The following is a 26,685-nucleotide window of genomic DNA, read 5'->3' on the forward strand; positions in this document are numbered from 1 at the left end:
ATAAGAGCAGGTCTTTTTGATCAGAAAATGCTTCCCTTTCCTTAACTGTTTGTGGCTTTCTCTTAAGCCTAACTGTTGAAAAAGTACTTTCCTACAGAAAAACGGTTTCTGCTTTCTTTGCTATCCCTTCTCCTCTCACTTGCTTTTGCTTTCTTTTTTGTTTCTGTTAGTGGCAGTGGGAAGGCTCTGGGCAGGCTATCAGGCATGTGCTATAACACACACACCATGTTAGTCCCTACTAACACGGTGAGCCACGCAAGGACAATGGCCCAGGACAGCAGCATGGCAGGAAGAAGTGGGGAGCGCGGCTTTTGGGAGGAGCTGCTCCTGTGGGTGGCACCTCGGGAAGTGCTGCCTTTCAGGTTGCCTTAGCAGTTACCTTCTTTCCATCCAGCCCGGGAGAACAGCTCCCACTAGAAAAGGAAGAGAAACCCGACTATGGTTATTTCTTGGGAATGGCCCAAGTGACTGCCTGTGATAACACCCATCGGGCCAGCGGTCCTATACTGCTTTTCTGCTCTCACTTCCTAGGTGCAGGAGGGCCCAGGACACGTCACACATCCTCAAAAGGGCCAGAGCATGTGCAGTCCTGGGATGCGTCAGAAACCCCCACAGCCCTCAATGTGCATTCCGGGGCTGCAAACATGCAGCTCACAGCACTCCTTGCTTGCTCTGAAGTTACTTCCATTCTTCATTGATACTCCTTACAGCCACTGCAGAGGCAGCTGCCAATTTCATAGAAATTTTTATGGGCTCAAGGAAACGACTTTGCCCTCCAAAACACTCTCTAGAGAACATGATGAAGTTTCTCTAACAGGAAACACAACTGTGTGTTTAGTTAAATCCCCCAGTACCAATACTAACTGAAATCCACACTGATATGTAAATGAGGATCACCTGCTTCCAGCACCAGTGGGAAGGCCCTGAGTCTCAGCGGAGGAGGCGAGGGAGGGCGCTGGAGGGCTTACTCGGATGACCACGGGGTTAAGCGAGAGGCTCTGGACACTGGGAATACACAGCTTTGGCTGACTTCTTATTTTGCCCCAGGTGGGCATCTATTTCTGGCTATTTTCTCTGCTTACCAGAAGCTACATTGAATAAGAGGTAAGAATGCTCAACTGTGTCCTCCCCTCAATGGATGACTACAGAAATCAGCTCCTTTCTTTAGTTTCATGGTTAAAGTGCCTCCACATCCATTCATATTTTCACCTTCCTTTTCCAGACCTGAAAGCTAGAAGGGCAAATCGGAGGGACGCATTCTAGGTCCAGGAGAGAGGAAAGACCAGTCCAGTAGGTAGTAAGAATGAGTCTAGGCTCCATGGAACACTCTTAGAAAAGGAAAATAGAAGTAAATTGAGAAAAGAGCACTTTCCTGAAGAAAGACTCCATGTCCCTGAAGGCAACAAAAAAGAAAATTCAGAGAAATATTCAACCCCCAATGAAAACGGAAAAGAAGCAACAAAAATGTGAAATAAAAACACCATCATTTAAAGAAAAACACAACAATTCCAAGAATACTTTGTGCTTATCAGCTTTGCGCCAGCCTTCTCCAAGTGGCGTCTCCTCTAATCGGGCTGGATCTAGTTTCTAATCTGGGGACCACTGCTTTGGGTCAGTGGATTTTTTTTATTGTTTTATTTTTATGTTTTTAGTTTTGGTTCGAAAGAGAGCAAGAACTGGCCCCATGGCTGGGTCCCCAGACCCAGTGGCTCTCATGTCGATGGCACCCTCCGAATGTGAGGGCTGCTGGTTCTGTGGCCCGGAGTTTGTCTCCCCAGCTTTTACAGACAGTCGATGACAGCTTGTGATGTGCCTCTCCGGGCAGGATTTATGCCTTAAGTCAAGAAGGACATGGGAAGGGTGATGTTTCCTACTTGGCACAACAAGAACCCATGTGGGGCAGTGACAGAACAGCAAAGCTCAGTGAAGGGGATTATGGCGGAGTCTGAGCGTGACGGCTCGGGGACCAAGGGATTAGAGGTGCTGCCACCATGAGGATGAGTAGCTCAAGCAGGGTTTGAAGAGACGGCTGTCCCTCTAAGCCAATTAAATTTTCATTTCCCCAGTTGTGAGTCTACCTCCCAACCCCCTAATCCCTGGAGAACACTACCACCATGTGAGCACCACAGTGTTAATCAGTCAGTACCAACTTGATGGTGAGTACACGTGCAGCCCATTCTTCCGATCTCGTGTCGCCTCACTTTGGATAAGGGGCTCAAGCAGAATGTTTGCACTCTCTTAATTTCCTGAAATAAAAAAATAAATACAACTAAATATTAAAAAAATTTCATTCCCAACTCCAATTTGCCCTGTCTCTTGAGATGCAGTTCAGTCTATACTACTTCTGCAAAGCCTTCTCCAGACACCCCCCAACTCACTGTGTGTGTATGTTTTTAAGTTTTAAAGTCTTTTAAAAATTATAAAATAAAACAAAATGCAAATAAGGAAAACCAAACCAAACAAACGCAGAGCTGAACGGGTTGTCGCGAGGTGAGCGCCCTGCCGAGCACCATGCAGACGGACAAGCGGGACCCGCCAGCCGGGGCGGAAGCCCTCTACGCGCTGCGTCCTGGCCACAGCGGCCACCCGCGCCACGACAGTAAGCACTAGACTGACTTCCACAAAAGCCACTTCTGCCATTATTTTTTTGTGGTTTTACCACCCAAGTAGCATCTCTGAACACTATAGTTTTGTCCATTTAAAAATCTTTGCTATATGATTTAAACCTCTTTAAACCTACGGTTTCCCCCTCTTTCCAGTACAGTTTCAAATGATTTATCTGTTGAAGGACGCTGGGCGTTTGCCCCGGAGAGTTCCTGTACCGTGGGTGTTGCTGGTCGCATACCCCGATGTGGTTCAACATGTTCCTTCATCGTCTGTAGTTCCTGCAAACTGGCAGCTGGGTTTGAGGCTTGATGAAACTCAAGGTCTCTCTCTTTGGCAAGACCATGTACAGCAGGAAGTCCATATGTCTGGCTGCCTCTCTTGTGACTTTGGCAGTAGATGCACAATGCTTAGATCCATTAATTTAGTGTGGGATGCAGAATGTTATAATTGTGTTGTTTCTTTTTCATTCACTAGTTGGAATATTTCTATAAAAAGATACTTCTCTTCATCTATTATTTGATCAGAGGTACAATTCATATAGGAAAGGCAAGTAAATGCTTGATTCTTTCCTTTTATTAAATAGTTTTCAAGATAATGAATGTTTCCTATCATTCTCCAAAGATTAATTTTTATCTTAATTAGCATGAACTCACATATCTATGTATCCCTGCATGTATTCAAAATATTTGATGGGTTTCAAGCCATTGTAATCCTTACCTTCACGCAGTTCAATTTGTTCCATCTTTGGCCAATGAATGCCTCTTTCTTTGGCACTTGAATCCTTTTGACATGACCCTCGTAGTCTTTGATAGATTCCTTGACAAGGTATTCCAGGCTCATCTTATATAGTTCCTGCCTCAGACCTGAAATCTTCCATTTCTTCAAAAATCCCTGGTTTCTTTAAATGGGAAATGGTACTTAGAAATCTCAGTCTAGGCATAAAGCATGTTCATTATGACTGTGTTGATCAGTGTTTCTAGGTATTTTCAGTGTATGAAGCTAGGAAATATGTATATGTTTTTAGAAATGAAATATCTCATGAGTTCATTTTGATTATCTCCTATACAAATTTTGCACTGTAAGTTTTTATTAATACAACAGGTTCAGAACATTAATATTAGTACTTACTACCAGTATGATCACTGAGTTACATTTTTTTCATTTGTTCTCTGTATTTGCCTCTTTTTTGGTAATTTTAATTTTAATTTTTTTAAATAGGCTTTATTTTCTAGAACAGTTTTAGGTTCACAGCAGAACTGAGCAGAAGGTACAGAGATTTCCCATTTACCCTCAGCCCCCACATACACGTGGCCTCCTCCACTGTCAGCATCTCACACCAGGGTGGAACATTTGTACAATTGGTGAGCCTATACTGATAAATCATTATCACCTGAAGTCCATAGTTTATATTTCTTATTGTTGTACACTCTATGGGTTTTGACAAATGTATAATGACATGTATCCACAATTACAATATCCTTCTGAATAGTTTTATTGCCCTAAAATCCCTCTATGATCCACCTATTTGTACCTCTATCCCCCTAGCCCTTGGTAAGAACTGATCTTTTTACTCTACCTATAGTTTTGCCTTTTTTGAATGTGGTGTATTGATAGTTGGGATCATACAAATGTGGCCTTTTCAGATTGGCTTCTTTTACTTAGTAATATGCACTTAAGTGTCCTCTATGTCTTTTCATGGCCTGATAGAGAGTTCATTTCTTTTCAGTGTTGAATGGTATTCCATTGTCTGGAGGTATCCTAGTTTATTTATTCATTCAGTTACTGAAGGACATCTTGGTTGCTGCCAAGTTTCAGCAACTGTGACTAAAGCTGCTGTAAACATCTGTGTGCTGGTTTTTGTATGGACATAAGCTTTCCATGCACTTGGGTAAGTACCAAGAACCGTGATTGCTGGGTCATATGGTAAGAGCATGTTTAATTTTATAAGGAACTGCCAAAGTGTTTTCCAAAGTGGCTGTATCATTTTGCATTCTTACCAGCAATGACTGAGTGTTCCTGTTGCTTCAAATCCTTGTCAGAATTTGGTGTCTTCAGTGTTTTGGATTTTGGTCATTGTTGTAGGTGAGTAGTGGTATCTCACTGATGTTTTAATTTGTAATTCTTTAATGACATATGATGTTAAGCATCTTTTCATATGCTTACTTGCCACCTCTATTATATTCTTTGGTGAGGTGTGTCTGTTCAGGTCTTTTGCTCATTTTCTAATCTCATTGTGTTTTCCCACTTCTGAATAAGTAGCATGCTTAGGATCAGGGTGGTAAGTAGGTGAACCATCCAGTGAGCCTAACCTGGATCCACCATACACCCCTGACATTTGATGAATTGTTGGGACAGGTGGCTAGAAAGCTGTTTGCATGTGGTATTTACTGGGGTGAATCCATCAGGGCAATTCTGAGAACAGCAAAATGTATGTTACTCCTATTGACCTCATGTCTGATTTGCATAGAGGGGTTGGCCATAGATAAAAATATGTTAGTTCATTCTTTTAAATGATTTCTCTAAAATTGTGTCTGGTAATAAGGATAGGCCATGTGATAATGCAGTAACAATCAAGCACCAAATCCTAGTGGCTTAGTGCCACAGTGGTTTATTTCTTGCCTACTCTATCTGTCCAGTGTAGGTTGGTGGGGACTTCATTACCTCAGTCATGGGGGAACCAGACTGATGAAGGCTCTACTATTTTGTAGTTGTACCATCTGGAGCATATGCCCTTCTTGGTCAGAGGGAGGGATTGCTGGAGGGTTCCATGTTGGCTCTTCTGTGTTCTGGTCCGGAAGTGACACAGCTCATTAGCTACCCAGCAGTAGCCACACATTGGCCAACTAACTGCAAGAGGGCTGGGAAATGTGGGAAAGGAGCTGGAATCTTTGGTGATTTCCTTGGTCTCTGCCACACTTTCTAAGACATTGTGGGCATGATGGTGGTGACCACCAGGAGACTACAGAGGCCAGCAGGAAATGGTGGTGCCCAGTGGAATTAGAAGGGATGCCAGCAGAAGAATAGGGGCTGGAAGGACATCTAGTTCCTGTCCCCGACTCGTGCACTTACTACAAGTTCCATAATTGTTATATTGCTTCATTTGAAAGCTAAAATTGCCAACTCTTTAAATTTGTGTAGTATAAAAATGTGAGGAAGCTGCTATCAGAAAATATGATAGCTTTCAAAGCTGAGCTGTGAAGGGAGAAGCCATAGGTTCTACGCTCTGACGGATCATGGCTGTGTCTTCAGCACAGACAAGGTAAATGATTTTGCACTTGGAAAACTCATGTCATGTTGATAAGTTAAGCAAATAAGAAAGACAGAAATTGTATGTGTAGTATGAGCACATCTTTTTTAAACAACTAAAATAAAAACTACGGAAAATAAATGGGAAGTAAATATAACTGTAAATGTAGTCTATTTATTAATAGAAATTTCTTTTTCTTCTACTTTTCTGTATTTTCCATGTTTTCAATGTTGGCAATTAACACAGAATGAATTTATGCAGTAAACACAGCACATAAAAGCCGTGCTGTGAAACTGTCGCTGCTGGGCACGTGGCTCTTCTAAAACATGTGCAATAGGTTTCCTGTGGCAAGAAGGCCACATTGTCACTAGCTCTGGGCTGGCACAGAGTAGGTGCTCAACAAATATTTGTCGAATGAATGAAGGATTACGTATGTGTGTGTGCGTATGACTTGGCTCACAAATAACCAAAAGCTTAGTACAGGTGAGGAGTTTTTAATGGAGTGTTGCTGAGAAGGAAAAGCTCAGATTCTCTGCCCTTGGCCTAGCCCCGGTTGTTACTGGCCTCAGTGCATCCTTACAGGAGGAAGGCCTACACTGGGGAGAGATGGTGCTCTCTCTCAGCGAGCAGCGAGAATCTTGTCCTCCTGATACCTGGGAATAACCCTGGCTGGAGAAGTTCCTGTCCTTATGAAGTTCTCCAGGATGGGAACTGGGAAAAAATTTTGCCAGACATATTTACTTTCTAAAAATCCCACCAGACAAGTTAAATGTTTGAAAAAGGTCATTCAGTAATATCTTGGCTGGCCAAGAAAACAACCTAATACCTTATATTCCTTTTAATAGAGATTAGCAATTTTAGTGTGCTCTTCTGCTTTGAGTTTTGGAGGACAGGAGAAGGAAGTGGTTTAGAGAGGAGGGAAAGAGTCATGGCCATTTGTCCATTTAATTTGGAAAGTCTGAAAATTTGGAGTGGTAAAATGTTAAAAGGGAAGGAGCTAAATTGCCTCCATTGAGGCAGCTAACTGGTACCTATAATGGGAATGGGAAACAGAAACCGAGAGTGATTACTGAGCTTGCAAGCAGTGTACAATTTTTCAATATTAGTAGGGTATTGGATTTTCTGGGTTATTGTAGTTATTTGGTGCTGTGATTTTAAGGACTTTTGTAAATTTTGGAGCAAGGACTATTTTATAAAGCTCTGATCATTTCTCATACTCCCTGATATATTTTCTGATCATCATGACAACATCCTTTTGAAAGAGTTACATAAGAGAAACTATTAAAAATACAGTCTCAAGAAGAGCTCAGTCTCAGTCCTGACACTATTCTAATGTCTGAGTCCCTTAGTAATGTAAAATGTGGTTCAAAAATGTCAGGAAGCACTTTGTGTTTCATGTCTAGAATGTATATTCCATGAGAACAGAGACCTTGCACCTAGAATAATGCCTGGCACACAGGGTGTTTCCAAAGTGTATTGTTGACTGAGTATAATTTGTTCTCTGCCATGCCTGGGTCCTGAGAATCCAAGAGTTGAAGCTCTTGTCCCCACCATGATAAAGAAAACATGGCTACTGCCATTTTTGGTCCTGCCTCCAGGCAACTTGCTTCACTGTGATGGGACAATGACAGAGATGGAATGGGTGGGCCAGGTCAGTAGCAGGGAAGCATGGAGACCACTGACTTTGTCTGAGGAGGTCCAGAAAGTGACATTTGAGGTGGATATCAGGGTGGTTATTGTAGTTACTTATAGCTGTGGCAGGGAAGTATCAGACATTCTAATTCCAATGGCAACAAATTAGAAAACCAGAGCCACCAGTTAGGTATAAAGGATGAAAACTGGAAAAGTATAAAAGGTTCAGATGAATTTCAATATCTGATTTTTATGGAATAGCCTTGTATATTCTGAATTTCTATATGGGGACAATTTACTGGCATCATGTAGCTTTTGTGCTCAGACTAGCCCAAATGGGCATGTGCTACTAATCAGGAAGAAGTCCTATCTCTTGCTCTCTTCAATTTCAGACCTCCCACATATACAGTGCTTAATGCATGTGAAAAGAAATATATGTCTACCTTGGGGAGAATAGACTACCACTAGGAAATTCTATTCCTCATCTAAGCCTGAGATGTAGGCCTTTCAGAATTGACGATAGCCCTTAGAAGGAGTTTGCCATACTCTTGACTTTGGTAGCCAGGGCTTTTAGAGATCTTGTGTTGAAGAAAGACAGAGAACAGTTTTTCTGCCATAGGGCTTAATCCTCAACCTTATTCCTTGATTTCTTCCAGTAACTTCCATTGGATGGAATATGGTGTCTGTGACAAAGAACTCCTAGAAATCAAAGCATCCTTAACCCTTGCCAAAACTAACATGTGGGATCCAGGAGCTCTGGAATGGTCAAAACAGACACCTGGAGCCTCAGGCCCCTTCAGACCATCTGGAAATGGAGCTGCATGTGGGCTGCTATTCTAGCCACTCAGAGCCAGCGAGCTGGGCTCCCACACGCATGGCCCTAAGTGGAGCTCTAGGCATCCTCCCTTGTGAGGGCCGACCTGTCCCTCACTCCTGCCTGGACTCAGGAGCTCCTGCCCTCTAGCATGATTGCTCTAGATTTGTTCCCATGGATACGCTACACTACCAAGTTAGCAGTTTGGACCCTCCCTTCAAGGGACATTTCCCATTTCCCTTGGTCTCTTGGTTCAACTGCCAGTTTGGGAACCATGGCTAGGATGACTTTATCAGCATCATATGGAAAGATTTCAACAATTACAGATTCCTGGGTCCTTCTCTGGAGGTTATGATTCTCTATGTATAAGGTGGAAGCCCTGGAATTTGCAATTTTAGAAAGGATTCTGATGGGAAGCCAGTTTGAAACCAATGGTCTCTTGTGCCTCTGTTGGTACTTGGATATTTGTCTGGAAAAAGCTGGAGTCAGGTGTTCATGGCCCTGATGTCATGTTGGTGAGGCAAACTCTTCAAATGTTTTGACAAAATCTTTTATATAGGCCATAGTCATTCTTGAGCAATCTCTGTGTTTTCCGGGCACTTCCCCTTCCTGTTTAGTCTTTCAAGGGCAGCTTCGAGAAGAAGTCCTCTCATCTAACTGCTCTCAGGAAGAGGAGCAGGAGAAAGACAGCTTTTGATTCCTTTATTTCTGCCACCAAAATCTACCTCCCACTCACCCCTCTCAGGATTGTGACCATTGCACCCGCTCCCCGTGACCTGAGTGCATGCTGAGACAGCCCTCTGAGGGCTGAGGAGGCGGAAGGATGTGAGGACAGCGCTGTGAAGCCATGGCTTCAAGCAGTTTTATATGCGATCCACAGTAAAAAAATGTGTTTTATATTGTGATCCATTATTACACACATATAACTAAAAGAAGCTTCATGTAATACTACTTACTCTTACTGCATGAGGTATACTTCATTCTCTAATCTGTACTATTCTGTTTCATAAAAAAATGCTGACTTAGACGTAGAAAATTATTTTTATGACCCACCAAGGAAGCCTAACTCATGATTTGAAACAATTGTGTTGATTGATTAAATGATTGTCACAGCATATGGAAATGCCTAATAAAACATATCTAGAAACTGCTGGCATGATTGCCTGGGGTAGGATCTATAGCAGAATATTTGAGTGGCTTCTGATATTGAAAAGAATGTAAAGGAAGAAGCACATGCCAGATTACAGGGCATGACCCATCAAAGGCATTTACTTTTCAGCAAGAAGAACCCGAGTAATCTTCGCTAAGAATCCACATTAACTTCACAAAACCATTCCAAAGGAATATATTCTATATGGTAGATTCCTTTGAAAAATGACGGGAAGGAACTAGGAGTAACGGATAAATGTTCAGATCACAGACTCAGGAGGAGTCAAATAAACCTCAATCTGGTTCCTGGGTCTTGCCCCTTGTCAGCTGTGTGCCCTCTGGCAAGTTACTTAACCTCTCTGAGTTTCAGTTGCCTCATCAGTAAAATGGGGAGAAAATAGGGTCTACCTACCCCTAGGAATGTCAGAGGGTCACATGAAAGGACATGAAGTGTCTGGCGGGCGCGTCACAGACAACAGGCGCAGCTTCGTGGCAGTTACCTGTGTCAACATCGGATCCTGGATGTGAGTTCAGCGGACTCTTTTTTACCTCAGTTGGGTTTGAGATGTGCAGACAGGAGCCTCCTGCTAGCCCCTGGCATCGGGCCGCGGCATTCCTGACCACTGGCCAGGCAGACAGAGCGGCCAGCCAGGCTGGACGGTGCTCCACGCTCGGCTCGCCGCCCGGGCTCAAAGGCCAGGGGCAGATTCGCAGTCCCCGATGGGCTCTGCAGCTGGCCGGGGGTGAGGGCCCCATTACAGTTCTATGTTTATATCACATTATATAGCGCATGCTTATATCACAGTCCCTGCTTATGTCACAGGAGTCCAACTCTGATGCCCCTTGGTGGAGCTGGACCGCGTTGGCGGGACAAGACCGACTTACCGGTGCCTTGCGGGCAGGCTTCAGCCTCTGCGGGACTCGGCAAGAACACCCCTCCACAGACATCTTGGAGCCACCAATAATACTAACGATATCGACATTATATTTTTAATAGTATCAATCGTAGTTAACACGCCTAAACAGTTACTGTGTGTATTGACTCATTATTTATCACAGCTACCTGAGGGACACACACCATTACTGTCTCCACTTCGAAGATGAGGCAACGAAGGCAGCCAGAGCTGAAATAATGTTCCTGAGGTCACGCAGCGAGGTCGTTAATCGCAGCCCAGAGTTGGACACAGGGTACAGGACAGCGGCGTTCGCCCGTCTCCATCCGACCCAGGGTACAGGACAGCGGCGATCGCACGTCTCCATCCGACCCAGGGTACAGGACAGGGGCATCCGCATGTCTCCATCCGACCCAGGGTACAGGACAGGGGCATTCGCGCGTCTCCATCCGACCCAGGGTACAGGACAGGGGCATCCGCACGTCTCCATCCGACCCAGGGTACAGGACAGGGGCATCCGCACGTCTCCATCCGACCCAGGGTACAGGACAGGGGCGTTCGCACGTCTCCATCCGACCCAGGGTACAGGACAGGGGCATTCGCGCGTCTCCATCCGACACAGGGTACAGGACAGCGGCGTTAGCACCGTCTCCATCCGACCCAGGGTACAGGACAGGGGCATCCGCACGTCTCCATCCGACCCAGGGTACAGGACAGGGGCATCCGCACGTCTCCATCCGACCCAGGGTACAGGGCAGGGGCATCCGCACGTCTCCATCCGACCCAGGGTACAGGACAGCGGCATTCGCGCGTCTCCATCCGACCCAGGGTACAGGACAGGGACATTCGCACGTCTCCATCCGACCCAGGGTACAGGACAGGGGCATTCGCACGTCTCCATCTGACCCAGGGTACAGGACAGGGGCATCCGCACGTCTCCATCCGACCCAGGGTACAGGGCAGCGGCATTCGCACGTCTCCATCCGACCCAGGGTACAGGACAGGGGCATTCCCACGTCTCCATCCGACCCAGGGTACAGGACAGGGGCATTCGCACGTCTCCGTCCGACCCAGGGTACAGGACAGCGGCGTTCGCACGTCTCCATCCGACCCAGGGTACAGGGCAGGGGCATCCGCACGTCTCCATCCGACCCAGGGTACAGGACAGGGGCATCCGCACGTCTCCATCCGACCCAGGGTACAGGACAGGGGCATCCGCACGTCTCCATCCGACCCAGGGTACAGGACGGCGGCGTTCGCACGTCTCCATCCGACCCAGGGTACAGGGCAGGTGCATTCGCACGTCTCCATCCGACCCAGGGTACAGGACAGCGGCATCCGCACGTCTCCATCCGACCCAGGGTACAGGACAGGGGCATTCCCACGTCTCCATCCGACCCAGGGTACAGGACAGGGGCATTCCCACGTCTCCATCCGACCCAGGGTACAGGACAGGGGCATTCGCGCGTCTCCATCCGACCCAGGGTACAGGACAGCGGCATCCGCACGTCTCCATCCGACCCAGGGTACAGGACAGGGGCATTCCCACGTCTCCATCCGACCCAGGGTACAGGACAGGGGCATTCCCACGTCTCCATCCGACCCAGGGTACAGGACAGGGGCATTCGCACGTCTCCGTCCGACCCAGGGTACAGGACAGCGGCGTTCGCACGTCTCCATCCGACCCAGGGTACAGGGCAGGGGCATCCGCACGTCTCCATCCGACCCAGGGTACAGGACAGGGGCATCCGCACGTCTCCATCCGACCCAGGGTACAGGACAGGGGCATCCGCACGTCTCCATCCGACCCAGGGTACAGGACGGCGGCGTTCGCACGTCTCCATCCGACCCAGGGTACAGGGCAGGTGCATTCGCACGTCTCCATCCGACCCAGGGTACAGGACAGCGGCATCCGCACGTCTCCATCCGACCCAGGGTACAGGACAGGGGCATTCCCACGTCTCCATCCGACCCAGGGTACAGGACAGGGGCATTCCCACGTCTCCATCCGACCCAGGGTACAGGACAGGGGCATTCGCGCGTCTCCATCCGACCCAGGGTACAGGACAGCGGCATCCGCACGTCTCCATCCGACCCAGGGTACAGGACAGGGGCATTCCCACGTCTCCATCCGACCCAGGGTACAGGACAGGGGCATTCCCACGTCTCCATCCGACCCAGGGTACAGGACAGGGGCATTCGCGCGTCTCCATCCGACCCAGGGTACAGGACAGGGGCATTCGCGCGTCTCCGTCCGACCCAGGGTACAGGGCAGGTGCATTCGCACGTCTCCGTCCGACCCAGGGTACAGGACAGGGGCGTTCGCACGTCTCCATCCGACCCAGGGTACAGGGCAGGTGCATTCGCACGTCTCCGTCCGACCCAGGGTACAGGACAGGGGCATTCCCACGTCTCCATCCGACCCAGGGTACAGGACAGGGGCATTCGCGCGTCTCCATCCGACCCAGGGTACAGGACAGGGGCATTCCCACGTTTCCATCCGACCCAGGGTACAGGACAGGGGCATTCCCGCGTCTCCATCCGACCCAGGGTACAGGACAGGGGCATCCGCACGTCTCCATCCGACCCAGGGTACAGGACAGGGGCGTTCGCACGTCTCCATCCGACCCAGGGTACAGGACAGGGGCGTTCGCGCGTCTCCATCCGACCCAGGGTACAGGACAGGGGCATTCGCGCGTCTCCATCCGACCCAGGGTACAGGACAGCGGCGTTCGCACGTCTCCATCCGACCCAGGGTACAGGACAGGGGCATTCCCACGTCTCCATCCGACCCAGGGTACAGGACAGGGGCATCCGCACGTCTCCATCCGACCCAGGGTACAGGACAGGGGCGTCCGCGCGTCTCCATCCGACCCAGGGTACAGGACAGGGGCGTCCGCGCGTCTCCATCCGACCCAGGGTACAGGACAGGGGCGTTCGCACGTCTCCATCCGACCCAGGGTACAGGACAGGGGCATCCGCACGTCTCCATCCGACCCAGGGTACAGGACAGGGGCATTCGCGCGTCTCCATCCGACCCAGGGTACAGGACAGGGGCATTCCCACGTCTCCATCCGACCCAGGGTACAGGACAGGGGCATCCGCGCGTCTCCATCCGACCCAGGGTACAGGGCAGCGGCGTTCCCACGTCTCCATCCGACCCAGGGTACAGGACAGGGGCATCCGCACGTCTCCATCCGACCCAGGGTACAGGACAGGGGCATCCGCGCGTCTCCATCCGACACAGGGTACAGGACAGCGGCGTTAGCACCGTCTCCATCCGACCCAGGGTACAGGACAGGGGCATCCGCACGTCTCCATCCGACCCAGGGTACAGGACAGGGGCATCCGCACGTCTCCATCCGACCCAGGGTACAGGGCAGGGGCATCCGCACGTCTCCATCCGACCCAGGGTACAGGACAGCGGCATTCGCGCGTCTCCATCCGACCCAGGGTACAGGACAGGGACATTCGCACGTCTCCATCCGACCCAGGGTACAGGACAGGGGCGTTCGCACGTCTCCATCCGACCCAGGGTACAGGACAGGGGCATTCCCACGTCTCCATCCGACCCAGGGTACAGGACAGGGGCATTCGCACGTCTCCGTCCGACCCAGGGTACAGGACAGGGGCATTCCCACGTCTCCATCCGACCCAGGGTACAGGACAGGGGCATTCGCGCGTCTCCATCCGACCCAGGGTACAGGACAGTGGCATCCGCACGTCTCCATCCGACCCAGGGTACAGGAAAGGGGCGTTCGCACGTCTCCATCCGACCCAGGGTACAGGACAGCGGCGTTCGTACGTCTCCATCCGACCCAGGGTACAGGGCAGGGGCATCCGCACGTCTCCATCCGACCCAGGGTACAGGACAGGGGCATCCGCACGTCTCCATCCGACCCAGGGTACAGGACAGGGGCATCCGCACGTCTCCATCCGACCCAGGGTACAGGACAGGGGCGTTCGCACGTCTCCATCCGACCCAGGGTACAGGACGGCGGCGTTCGCACGTCTCCATCCGACCCAGGGTACAGGGCAGGTGCATTCGCACGTCTCCATCCGACCCAGGGTACAGGACAGCGGCATCCGCACGTCTCCATCCGACCCAGGGTACAGGACAGGGGCATTCCCACGTCTCCATCCGACCCAGGGTACAGGACAGGGGCATTCCCACGTCTCCATCCGACCCAGGGTACAGGACAGGGGCATTCGCGCGTCTCCATCCGACCCAGGGTACAGGACAGCGGCATTCGCGCGTCTCCATCCGACCCAGGGTACAGGGCAGGTGCATTCGCACGTCTCCGTCCGACCCAGGGTACAGGACAGGGGCGTTCGCACGTCTCCATCCGACCCAGGGTACAGGGCAGGTGCATTCGCACGTCTCCGTCCGACCCAGGGTACAGGACAGGGGCATTCCCGCGTCTCCATCCGACCCAGGGTACAGGACAGGGGCATTCGCGCGTCTCCATCCGACCCAGGGTACAGGACAGGGGCATTCCCACGTTTCCATCCGACCCAGGGTACAGGACAGGGGCATTCCCGCGTCTCCATCCGACCCAGGGTACAGGACAGGGGCATCCGCACGTCTCCATCCGACCCAGGGTACAGGACAGGGGCGTTCGCACGTCTCCATCCGACCCAGGGTACAGGACAGGGGCGTTCGCGCGTCTCCATCCGACCCAGGGTACAGGACAGGGGCATTCGCGCGTCTCCATCCGACCCAGGGTACAGGACAGGGGCATTCCCGCGTCTCCATCCGACCCAGGGTACAGGACAGGGGCATCCGCACGTCTCCATCCGACCCAGGGTACAGGACAGGGGCATCCGCGCGTCTCCATCCGACCCAGGGTACAGGACAGGGGCGTCCGCGCGTCTCCATCCGACCCAGGGTACAGGACAGGGGCGTCCGCACGTCTCCATCCGACCCAGGGTACAGGACAGGGGCATCCGCACGTCTCCATCCGACCCAGGGTACCGGGCAGCGGCATTCCCACGTCTCCATCCGACCCAGGGTACAGGACAGCGGCGTTCGCACGTCTCCATCCGACCCAGGGTACAGGACAGGGGCATTCCCACGTCTCCATCCGACCCAGGGTACAGGACAGGGGCATCCGCACGTCTCCATCCGACCCAGGGTACAGGACAGGGGCATCCGCGCGTCTCCATCCGACACAGGGTACAGGACAGCGGCGTTAGCACCGTCTCCATCCGACCCAGGGTACAGGACAGGGGCATCCGCACGTCTCCATCCGACCCAGGGTACAGGACAGGGGCCTCCGCACGTCTCCATCCGACCCAGGGTACAGGGCAGGGGCATCCGCACGTCTCCATCCGACCCAGGGTACAGGACAGCGGCATTCGCGCGTCTCCATCCGACCCAGGGTACAGGACAGGGACATTCGCACGTCTCCATCCGACCCAGGGTACAGGACAGGGGCGTTCGCACGTCTCCATCCGACCCAGGGTACAGGACAGGGGCATCCGCACGTCTCCATCCGACCCAGGGTACAGGGCAGCGGCATTCGCACGTCTCCATCCGACCCAGGGTACAGGACAGGGGCATTCCCACGTCTCCATCCGACCCAGGGTACAGGATAGGGGCATTCGCACGTCTCCGTCCGACCCAGGGTACAGGACAGGGGCATTCCCACGTCTCCATCCGACCCAGGGTACAGGACAGGGGCATTCGCGCGTCTCCATCCGACCCAGGGTACAGGACAGTGGCATCCGCACGTCTCCATCCTACCCAGGGTACAGGACAGGGGCGTTCGCACGTCTCCATCCGACCCAGGGTACAGGACAGCGGCGTTCGCACGTCTCCATCCGACCCAGGGTACAGGGCAGGGGCATCCGCACGTCTCCATCCGACCCAGGGTACAGGACAGGGGCATCCGCACGTCTCCATCCGACCCAGGGTACAGGACAGGGGCATCCGCACGTCTCCATCCGACCCAGGGTACAGGACAGGGGCATTCCCACGTTTCCATCCGACCCAGGGTACAGGACAGGGGCATTCCCGCGTCTCCATCCGACCCAGGGTACAGGACAGGGGCATCCGCACGTCTCCATCCGACCCAGGGTACAGGACAGGGGCGTTCGCACGTCTCCATCCGACCCAGGGTACAGGACAGGGGCGTTCGCGCGTCTCCATCCGACCCAGGGTACAGGACAGGGGCATTCGCGCGTCTCCATCCGACCCAGGTTACAGGACAGGGGCATTCCCACGTCTCCATCCGACCCAGGGTACAGGACAGGGGCATCCGCACGTCTCCATCCGACCCAGGGTACAGGACAGGGGCATTCCCACGACTCCATCCGACCCGGGGTACAGGACAGGGGCATCCGCACGTCTCCATCCGACCCAGGGTACAGGACAGGGGCGTCCGCGCGTCTCCATCCGACCCAGGGTACAGGACAGGGGCGTCCGCACGTCTCCATCCGACCCAGGGTACAGGACAGGGGCGTTCGCACGTCTCCATCCGACCCAGGGTACAGGACAGGGGCATCCGCACGTCTCCATCCGACCCAGGGTACAGGACAGTGGCATCCGCGCGTCTCCATCCGACCCAGGTTACAGGACAGGGGCATCCGCGCGTCTCCATCCGACCCAGGGTACAGGACAGGGGCATCCGCACGTCTCCATCCGACCCAGGGTACAGGGCAGCGGCGTTCCCACGTCTCCATCCGACCCAGGGTACAGGACAGGGGCATCCGCGCGTCTCCATCCGACCCAGGGTACAGGACAGGGACATTCGCACGTCTCCATCCGACCCAGGGTACAGGACAGGGGCATTCCCACGTCTCCATCCGACCCAGGGTACAGGACAGGGGCGTTCGCACGTCTCCATCCGACCCAGGGTACAGGACAGGGGCGTTCGCACGTCTCCATCCGACCCAGGGTACAGGACAGGGGCATTCGCGCGTCTCCATCCGACACAGGGTACAGGACAGCGGCGTTCGCACCGTCTCCATCCGACCCAGGGTACAGGACAGGGGCATCCGCACGTCTCCATCCGACCCAGGGTACAGGACAGGGGCATCCGCACGTCTCCATCTGACCCAGGGTACAGGGCAGGGGCATCCGCACGTCTCCATCCGACCCAGGGTACAGGACAGCGGCATTCGCGCGTCTCCATCCGACCCAGGGTACAGGACAGGGACGTTCGCACGTCTCCATCCGACCCAGGGTACAGGACAGGGGCGTTCGCACGTCTCCATCCGACCCAGGGTACAGGACAGGGGCATCCGCACGTCTCCATCCGACCCAGGGTACAGGGCAGCGGCATTCGCACGTCTCCATCCGACCCAGGGTACAGGACAGGGGCATTCCCACGTCTCCATCCGACCCAGGGTACAGGACAGGGGCATTCGCACGTCTCCGTCCGACCCAGGGTACAGGACAGGGGCGTTCCCACGTCTCCATCCGACCCAGGGTACAGGACAGGGGCATTCGCGCGTCTCCATCCGACCCAGGGTACAGGACAGGGGCATTCGCGCGTCTCCATCCGACCCAGGGTACAGGACAGTGGCATCCGCACGTCTCCATCCGACCCAGGGTACAGGACAGGGGCATTCCCACGTCTCCATCCGACCCAGGGTACAGGACAGGGGCATTCGCACGTCTCCGTCCGACCCAGGGTACAGGACAGGGGCATTCCCACGTCTCCGTCCGACCCAGGGTACAGGACAGGGGCATTCGCGCGTCTCCATCCGACCCAGGGTACAGGACAGTGGCATCCGCACGTCTCCATCCGACCCAGGGTACAGGACAGTGGCAGCCGCACGTCTCCATCCGACCCAGGGTACAGGACAGGGGCATCCGCACGTCTCCATCCGACCCAGGGTACAGGACAGGGGCATCCGCACGTCTCCATCCGACCCAGGGTACAGGACAGGGGCATCCGCACGTCTCCATCCGACCCAGGGTACAGGACAGCGGCGTTCGCACGTCTCCATCCGACCCAGGGTACAGGACAGCGGCATTCGCACGTCTCTATCCGACCCAGGGCAATTCGCAGGTCTCCATCCGACCCAGGGTACAGGGTGGCGTTCGCACCGTCTCCGTCACTCTCAGCCGGTTTTTGGCTGTGGGATTTTCTTGCGGAGGTTTTTGGTGGATGGGTGGTGGACTGGCGTCTTTTAAGGACTCACAAGGGCATATAAGGGAAGAGGTGATTCTTCCTTGGTCTTTGCTGTTGCGGAGACGCCTGGATGGCAGACCCTGCACACCAGGGCAGGAAGCCAGCGTCCCAAGCGCCGCGCCCCCGGCCCAGGGCCGGCCTCCGAGGGAGGAAGCGTTCCGCGGAGGCCGTGGGGCCTGAGGCCTGCAGGATTCGCGGCCCTCGCGGAGTCCCGCAGGTGTTTGCTGAGTAATTTTAGGGTGGGCTAGCCTAGAGAAATGAGAGGACTAAAGGAGTGTCCTTTCATGGTCTCTTCGTTCGTTGTGCTTTTCTTTTTATTGTTAGTCGACCTACGTTATTCAGTACCTAGTAAGGTCGAAACTTCTAGAGAGTCCCAATGCCTTGTTTTCTACAATAGATTTAGGCAATTCTCTTCTCCAAGCACTGCGTTCAGAAAGCATCAGCATTAAGATAAAATATTAATACAATAACCTGATTTGACACATCGACTGTCATTGCTGTATTCCCCAAATTTATAGTACATCAATCTTAAAGCACAGAAAGTTTTTAAAAAGTTTATTTTCCCAAGCCTGCATTTGAAGATTTAGCTTGCAGATGAGAAATACACAGGGACTTTCTGGTAGCTAGGGGCCCCTCTCCACCTCCCCCTGGCCAAGGAGCAGCGTTTCCATCTGCCTGACAGCTCTGACGGACTCGGCGCTCGCAGGCTGCGCTGGGGGCGGCCCGCTGGGGGAGGGCGCGGAGAGCAGCCCCCCCCCCCCACGCCCGCAGCCCACGCCTACTCCCCGACCCGTAACTGGGCCTCCTCGTGCCCAGCGTGGCTTGGCAGAACCGCTCTGTGCAGCCGTCTCCAAGAAGTCTCTCTGCCTCCCCAGCTCCGGGGCACCCGAAAGGGCAGTGCTGGACGAGTCTCAGCAACACAGACCAGCCCCGGGCAGAGGCCGCTCGCTCCATGGCTTCTGGGCAGCAGACTGGAGCGAGTTGGCAGGCCTTACTCCAGTCCTGAGGGACAGGTACCCACAGCAGGAAACCACCAACCTGACTGGCCCCATTTTTGGCAGTCTGAACTGAGAGGCTAGGACGGGAAGGGAGAGTGTAGAATTCCACCCCACCTTAAGAACAGGCATGTAGGTGGTGGAGAGTGGAGGTGGGAAGCGGGAGGGGCCAGGTGGGTCAGGGGACAGGCAGGGGAATTGAGGCAGCACTGGAGCTGTCTGCTATTGAAGTCTGCCTTTACAGGCCCTCATGCTGTACCCCTTTCTGCACTCACGAGGGGCACCCAAACCCCACAGAGAATGGATGAAGGAAAATATTTTCTTCTCCAGCAGTAATTTCCTTCCATGACACTGGTTAGGACCTCCCCTTCCCCCTCTTGCCACCCCTCCCTCAGGCTCTTGCCAGGAAGGAAAATCCTACTACACACCTGGAATCACAGACCAGACCAGACTCAAACATGAAGCCAGTCACCCGACTGCACATTCTCCAGCTTCCCAGAGCAGCCACACGGCACGTCTCTCCTGGACGTACCTGTGACCGCATCCAGGAGAGCACCCCTCTCCTCCAGCTGCACCTCACCCATGGTGGCTTCTTCTGCACTTCACTCTGCCCTTGGCCCACCTGCCACCACCCACCCTGTTAATGGAGTGGGATTGTGAAAGGGTGGAGGGTTTCTGAAAATAAATCTGAGTCCGCAGTGAAGAAGGGGGAAGAAAAGCTTTCTGAATATTGGATTAAGACTGGCTCCAAGAATATTGATATTCCCATAAGAAAGCTGTTAGCTTGCCCACTACTTTAGAACCCATGAATATTTCATTGGTTGATTTAAGCACGGAGATTTTAAAACACACACACACATGCACACACACACACACACGCACACACACAGACAAAGCACCTTTTTGGCAACAGGGCCATCATGCTGTCCTCCTATGCCTGGGGCTTTGACATGTCTCTGGAGTGATGCCACGTGGTGGCTTTGAGACAGAGTCCTCTGTCTACCTAAATTTCTATCTAACCAGGGACATCTTCTGGTGTGACTAGGGCAAGGTTTCCAGAAGACAAACAGTGCTTTAGCATATATTTGTGACTCGCTTAGATGCTGACTTCCTCAGCCACCCATGGTGGAGGTGATCAGAGTCAAATTAGCTTATTGTCTGCAGCGGACTTAATGAAAGGGACAAATCAGTTTTAATTATAGCATTTGGGGGTAAAAAGAAAATTGAGGCTATGACTTATATTGCTCTGACCCTGGACAAGAATGGATACTCTAAAAAGAATTTATCTCTCTATATTTCCTTGTTAATATCAAAATAAATAGTTTTTTACTAATTCCCTTGATCACAATGTCATACCAGTCTGATACTTTGAAATTTTCTTTTCTTCACTATGACAAAATCTCACATCATAGAGGACAACCATTCAACACAATCCAGAAAAATCTTCCAGTCGTACTGAAATCGATCAGTCTAAGTCTTTCTCCTCCCTGAGCTGAACCCTGGCAGTTTCTAGGTGATAGTGCAAATGCTAGTCACCATGAATGGAGCTGCTTCCATTAAAAGAGGGTTTGATGTAGGAGACTTGGCATATAGTCTCAGCTTGGTCACAGAGACTTTGGGCAGGTCACTTAACTCATCAATTGTTTTCCATTCTGTAGTCACTAATTGAATGTTACTAATTTGCTCATGACTCTTTTAGTTGTAAGGGAAGAACATTAAATTCCAAATGTCATGAGCAGGAAAAGGAATCTATAATCTCAAGTAGCTAAACAGCTCGGGGGAAGCTTTAGGCTCAATTAGATCCCAGGATCATACAAATGTGATAGGACTTTGGTTTTTCCTCACTATTTTCCCTGTGTTGACTCCATTCTCAGGCCGGGTATACCTTTTTGGTGGCAACATGATTACCAGTATCTCTGGGTTTATAGCCTGCCTTCTCAGCTTGATGTCCAGTGGGAAAATGACTCCTGTTGCCTAGGTGTTCTGGTGAATGTCTTGGGTTTGAATTGAATTGTAACAACTTGGGTTATGTGCTCATCCCTGAGCCAGTCACAGCAAGCAAAGGAGTGTGGCACTCTGACCAGCCTTAGGCCACAGGCCCAGCTCTGGGATCAAAGCTGCCCAAACCACATGTAATGAGAGAGAAGGAGGGATGGCATCCTAAGGAAAATCAGGGCATTGATACCATGAATTGAAGGAAAGATGCTGAGCAGGTAAATATGTTCCTTTCAGGGTCACCAAATGTCCTCCATATTGCTGATGCCATAGTCAACGCTCGGTCCCCCTCTAACACGGTAATCAGGACCATCTGACACTGGATTGCTCCCACCTTCTTGCGATGTTTTCTTCACTTTGGATTCTAGGCCCCCTCACCCCACCTGTCTTTGTCCTTCACTGACTACTACTTTGGTGTTTTCTTCTCTCCCTCTGACTGTATTAGTCAGGCCCCAGTCAGAAACCACACTAAGGATTTGAACAGAAAAAACAAATAATGCAAAGAATTATTTTATGTTAGTGTATTGTTTTACTAGCATATTGACTGAGAAAAGGAGTAAAAGAAGATGCTGAGGGATAAAGAAGTAGTGAATGAAAACGCAGCTACTTCTTTTAAGGCTGAGGGAGACTGAACAAGGAAGGAGCCTTCCCCAGCCCCACTGAGACCCAGACCTCTTTGAAGGGTGCGTGTCTGTCTCAGGAAAGGGACACCTTCAGTGGTGAAGAGACTTGACTACATGAGCAGAAGCTGCAGCCGTCCACAAGGACTGCTGGGGGAGGGCTTCCCATCCTCTGAACCCAGTCCTCAGACAATGGCACAACATTGAGACCTACCTCTCAGTATATGGCAACTCTACATTTGCAATTGCTCGGGCCACAATCCTGACGTCAAGTTCTCTTTCTTTCATAGTCCACATTTAACCTGTCAACAAATTCTGTTGGTTCTACATGCAGAATGTATCCAGAACTGGACCACATCCACCACTGCCTTCCCAGTCCAAGCCACCACTGTCTCCCACCTGGGCAATGGCTATGTCTCCAGACTCGATTCCCTACTCTGGCACTTTTGTCTCAACACTTTAAATATTTCACTCCATTCTCCTCTTATGTGCATATTTTCTGAGGGCATGCCAGATGCAATTTTTATCTTTGCTCCTCTATAGGTAAATTGTTTTTCTTCTGGCTTCTTTCAGACTTTTTCTTTGTCTTTGATTTTCTGTAGTTTGCTTATGGTATGCCTAGGCATAGTTTTTATGCCATTTATGATGTGTTCTCTGAGCTTCCTGGCTCTGTGATTTGGTCTCTGACACTAATATGTGGAAATTCGCAGTCATAATTCTTTCTTTCAAATATTTCTTCTCTTTTCTCTCTTTCTTCTCCTTCTGGTATTCCCATTAGACATATGTTACAATTTTTGTAGTTGTCTTGCAGTTCATGGATATTCTATTCAGTTTTTTTTTTTTCCAGTCTTTTTTTTTTTTCTGTTTGCTCTTCAGTTTCAAAGACTTCTATTGAGATATCCTCAAGCTCAGGGATTCTTTTCTCAGCCATGTTCAGTCTACTATGAAGCCCATCAAAGGCATTCTACATTTCTGCTATAGTGTTTTTGATTTCTAGTACCTATTTTTGTTTATCTTGGAATTGTCATCTTTGCTTACAATACCCATCTCTTCTTTCATGTCATCTACTGTATCCATTAGAACCTTTAGCATATTAATCATCATTGTTTTAAATTCCCAGTATGATCATTTTAACATCTATGCCATATCTGAGTCTGGTTCTGATGCTTGGTCTGTCTCTTCCTACTGTGTTTTTGCCTTTTAGGTTGTCTTGTAATTTTTACTTGATGGCTGGACATGATGCACTGGGTAAAATGAAATGCTGTAGATAGGCCTTTAGTAATGTAGTCTCAGTCTTTTAGTGAGCTTGTACCTCTGAACTGTGGACTTAACAAGTGCTGCTCAGTTTTTATCTCCCCCCTTAGGTGGGACAGGGTGGTAGATAAGGCTAGAGTTGAGTATTTTCTTTCTGCCACATAGAAAGCACAAGTTGACTGAAGTTGGTTATGCCACTTCCCCAAGGTCAGTTAGACTCTGATAAAACCCCAGCAGGCTCCTGTTACATAGCTTATCCTGAGGGAAGACCTTATTAAGAAGAATAGAGTACTCTGCCGTATTTCAAAATGGTCCTTTCCTCCCTCTCCTTGCTAGAAACATGAGGGGATTCTTCTCCAATATTCACTGTAAAAGCCAGGACAATCTCCTGGGGGTAAAACTCACAAAATGTGAGGGTGCCTCTGTGACTGGGTCTCCTGAAGCTTTTTAACCCTCAGACTTGTCCACGTTGAGCCTCCAGCAATTCATCAGTTAAAATTCAGGTTCTTCTACCCCAGCACTGACTCCATGGAGGGTTCTGCTCTGGCAAGCTGTGATTCTCTGTACTTGCCTGTTGGTCTCTCCAATTAAAAGGGTAGTGGTTTGCTCTGTGACTTCACTTCTTTTATGGGTCTAAGAAGAGTTGTTGATTTTTCAAGTTGTTCGACTTTTTACTTGTTAGCACTGCGACAACTTCCAAGCTTCTCACATACTACACTGGAAACCAGAAGTCTTTTGGCCCTTTTGTTACCACAACCTCAGTCTTAATAGAGCAGTCATAGTGTCCTTATAAAACTACATCAGTCCCCTGCTTAAACTCCCCCAGTGATTTTCATCTCACTCAGAGTAAAATCCCAAAGTCCTTATAATGGCTTTCTAGTCCCTAAATGATGTGTCTCTCCATTACCTCTCTGAGCTCATCTTGTTTCCTTGTTTCCAAAGTACAGGTGTGTTTTGGACAAGTGGACAGTCCATTCTGGGTATCTGTATAGGCATGGATAGCAGTGGGCAATGGGAGTGGAGAGATATGCTGGGACAAGACTGTGGTTGGCCTTGAATGTGAGGAGTAAAAAAATGTGCCTAAAGTTTAGGTGGCCTTTGGGGGCCATTGAGGATTTTTAAAGAAGGAGGCTGTGCAATTAGACAGCTCAGTTATGTTTATAGGTAGAAGGAAAGGAGCTAACATGGGGGGAAGTCAATGGATTGAAGAAAGAGGAAATATTCAAGGTAGAACCAAGTCTGGAGAAAGTGAGAGAGATGAGATTGAGAACCAGGAAAAAGTGGCCAAAAGGGCCTCCACAGACCCTCAAAAGAGGAGAGAGGTGACAAATCTTCATTTCTCCTCCTGTACCACCGCTACCCATAACTTTGTATCAACCATCTAAAAACATATCTCAGAAAATATGGGTCAATGTAATCATTAAGAATCAGCAAAACGAGCAATTCTAAAAATGTGGCCCTCAGTGTTCACAGTGGCTGGGTTTCTGGCCAAGGCCACCTTGACCAAAGCCTGCATGATCACATGTGTACCCTACAACCATAATCACATGTGTACCCTACAACCATGATCACATGCGTACCCCTGTGATGTAACTCTGGCAGCATTCAGTAAGCCGGCGCTTCCAAATCTCCATTTCTGCCCCTGAGGCTTCCTTCTTCCTGTGGGGTCCTGGCTCCTGGAAGAGCTGATGACCATGCTCCTGTTTTCTGCTGGGGTTTATTTTGACCTTGGCAGTCAGGGCCAGGTAGTTAGAATCTATCTGGGAAGCAACTTGTTGAATTTCCAGTAAAAGTCCTAAACCATATTAGAAATCAAATTATGAGAACTCCTCGATGTGCTAAACATCCTGGAAGCTTTTATTATTATTTTAAATTTTCATTATTTCTCCAGTCCTTGTAAGCCCAGTTTTGGACAAAAGCACACAAAGACATAAAGGCATGGGTAAGAAATAGCCAAGTGGGTGGCCAGGGCTGGGGTCAGTATTCATGGAATAAACATGTCTGTTCTGCACTCCAACAGCCAGACCTAGTGAGATGACTAGGTTGGGTTGGTTCACCAGGAATTCATTATTTTAACCCTAAGAAGCATTTATTGAGTGTGAGCATGCACAGTGGCCTGTGTGGGGACCTGGGGAGGCAAGTGGTAGGAGCTGGGGCCAAAAAGAAATACAATGTAGTTCCTGCTCCCCAAAGGATTTCAGAGTTGAGTAGGGTCGGATATGTATAAATAACACAAGAGAGGCAATAAAGGGGACAGGGTGGGAGGGGAAAAAGCAGTTGAAACAGGACTGGTAGTATCCAGCCTCCAGATTCTAAACTGAAATACTGGGCTATGAGGCCACTTCTAAATTCAACAGAAGCACTGAGGTTGATGTGGAAATCTCACCGCGGTTTTAAGCAGGTGAGCAGGAAAAATGGAAGTGGTTGCTATTAAATTCTGTTTTAAAACTGAGTAGCAGAAGTATATTTGGGGGGATTAAGTCCTCATGTTATCATTCTGTTCTTCTCTGTGTGATACTCGTCTTTCTCTAGCTGCCCTGTGTGGATATAAAATAAGCCTAGGTGATCCCCATTTCCCTGATTAACTAAATTTTTGTAGGTATCTTCCCTGTTACTAAAAATAAGAGAATGGTAGAGCTGATTGGGTAAGTTATTACCTCTTGGGAATGCTATAGCTTTATCCCATAGTGTAAGAATTGGGATGTGGAATATAATGAGGGTTGGAGATTTTATATATTGCTCTCTCTTTATCTCCATGTCTATCTATATAGATATATAGACAGATACACACACACATATTGGTTTGCATAACATATAAAATTAACTTATAAGTACATATGGAAATAAACATGGTCAAAGCATGGAAGCCTCTGGAAAGAGAGTTATGGTGGAGAGGGTTTAAAGGAGTGACTTTGAAATTAGATTTGAGTGCAGGCCTTGGCTCAGCCACAGAGTCGCCGCGTGAGCTTGGACTAGCACCTAGCTCTCTGAGGTTCAGTTTCCTCACCTGAATAATTGGGGGATAAGGCCGTCTGCTTCACACAGGGTTGAGAGGTAAAGCACCTAGCGTGGCCGGGGCCCACAGTGCGCACTCCGTAAATATTCCGGATATTTCTACTCGGTTGTGGGCGGAGCGCGGCTGCTGAGGCGCCTGCGAGCCTGTGGGGAAAGCCGACGTCGGGTGGGCGCCTGGCCCCGCGCCTTCCCTTTGCCTGCAGCGCCCTCGCCGCCCCGCGCGCTGCGCTGGGGTCTGAGGGGGCCCGAGTGGGAATCCGGCTCTAGGGTTAGCTCTGCCGTTAACGAACTGCAGAACGCTGGGCGGGTGTGTCCGCTCTCTG

General features: G+C 50.7%; 1 long non-coding RNA gene across 1 annotated transcript; it reads right to left on the minus strand.

The window, feature by feature from the left end:
* Positions 1-26,555, minus strand: LOC105871628 (uncharacterized). The gene is made up of 3 exons (XR_002223176.2): positions 26,355-26,555; positions 2,147-2,246; positions 1-413 (listed from the first exon to the last, which is right to left on the minus strand). It is a non-coding gene; the product is annotated as an uncharacterized LOC105871628 (long non-coding RNA).
* Positions 26,556-26,685: the final 130 nt, after the last annotated feature.

This window comes from Microcebus murinus, chromosome 2, assembly GCF_040939455.1.
Source record: "Microcebus murinus isolate Inina chromosome 2, M.murinus_Inina_mat1.0, whole genome shotgun sequence".
NCBI classification, from domain to species: Eukaryota; Metazoa; Chordata; class Mammalia; order Primates; family Cheirogaleidae; genus Microcebus; species Microcebus murinus.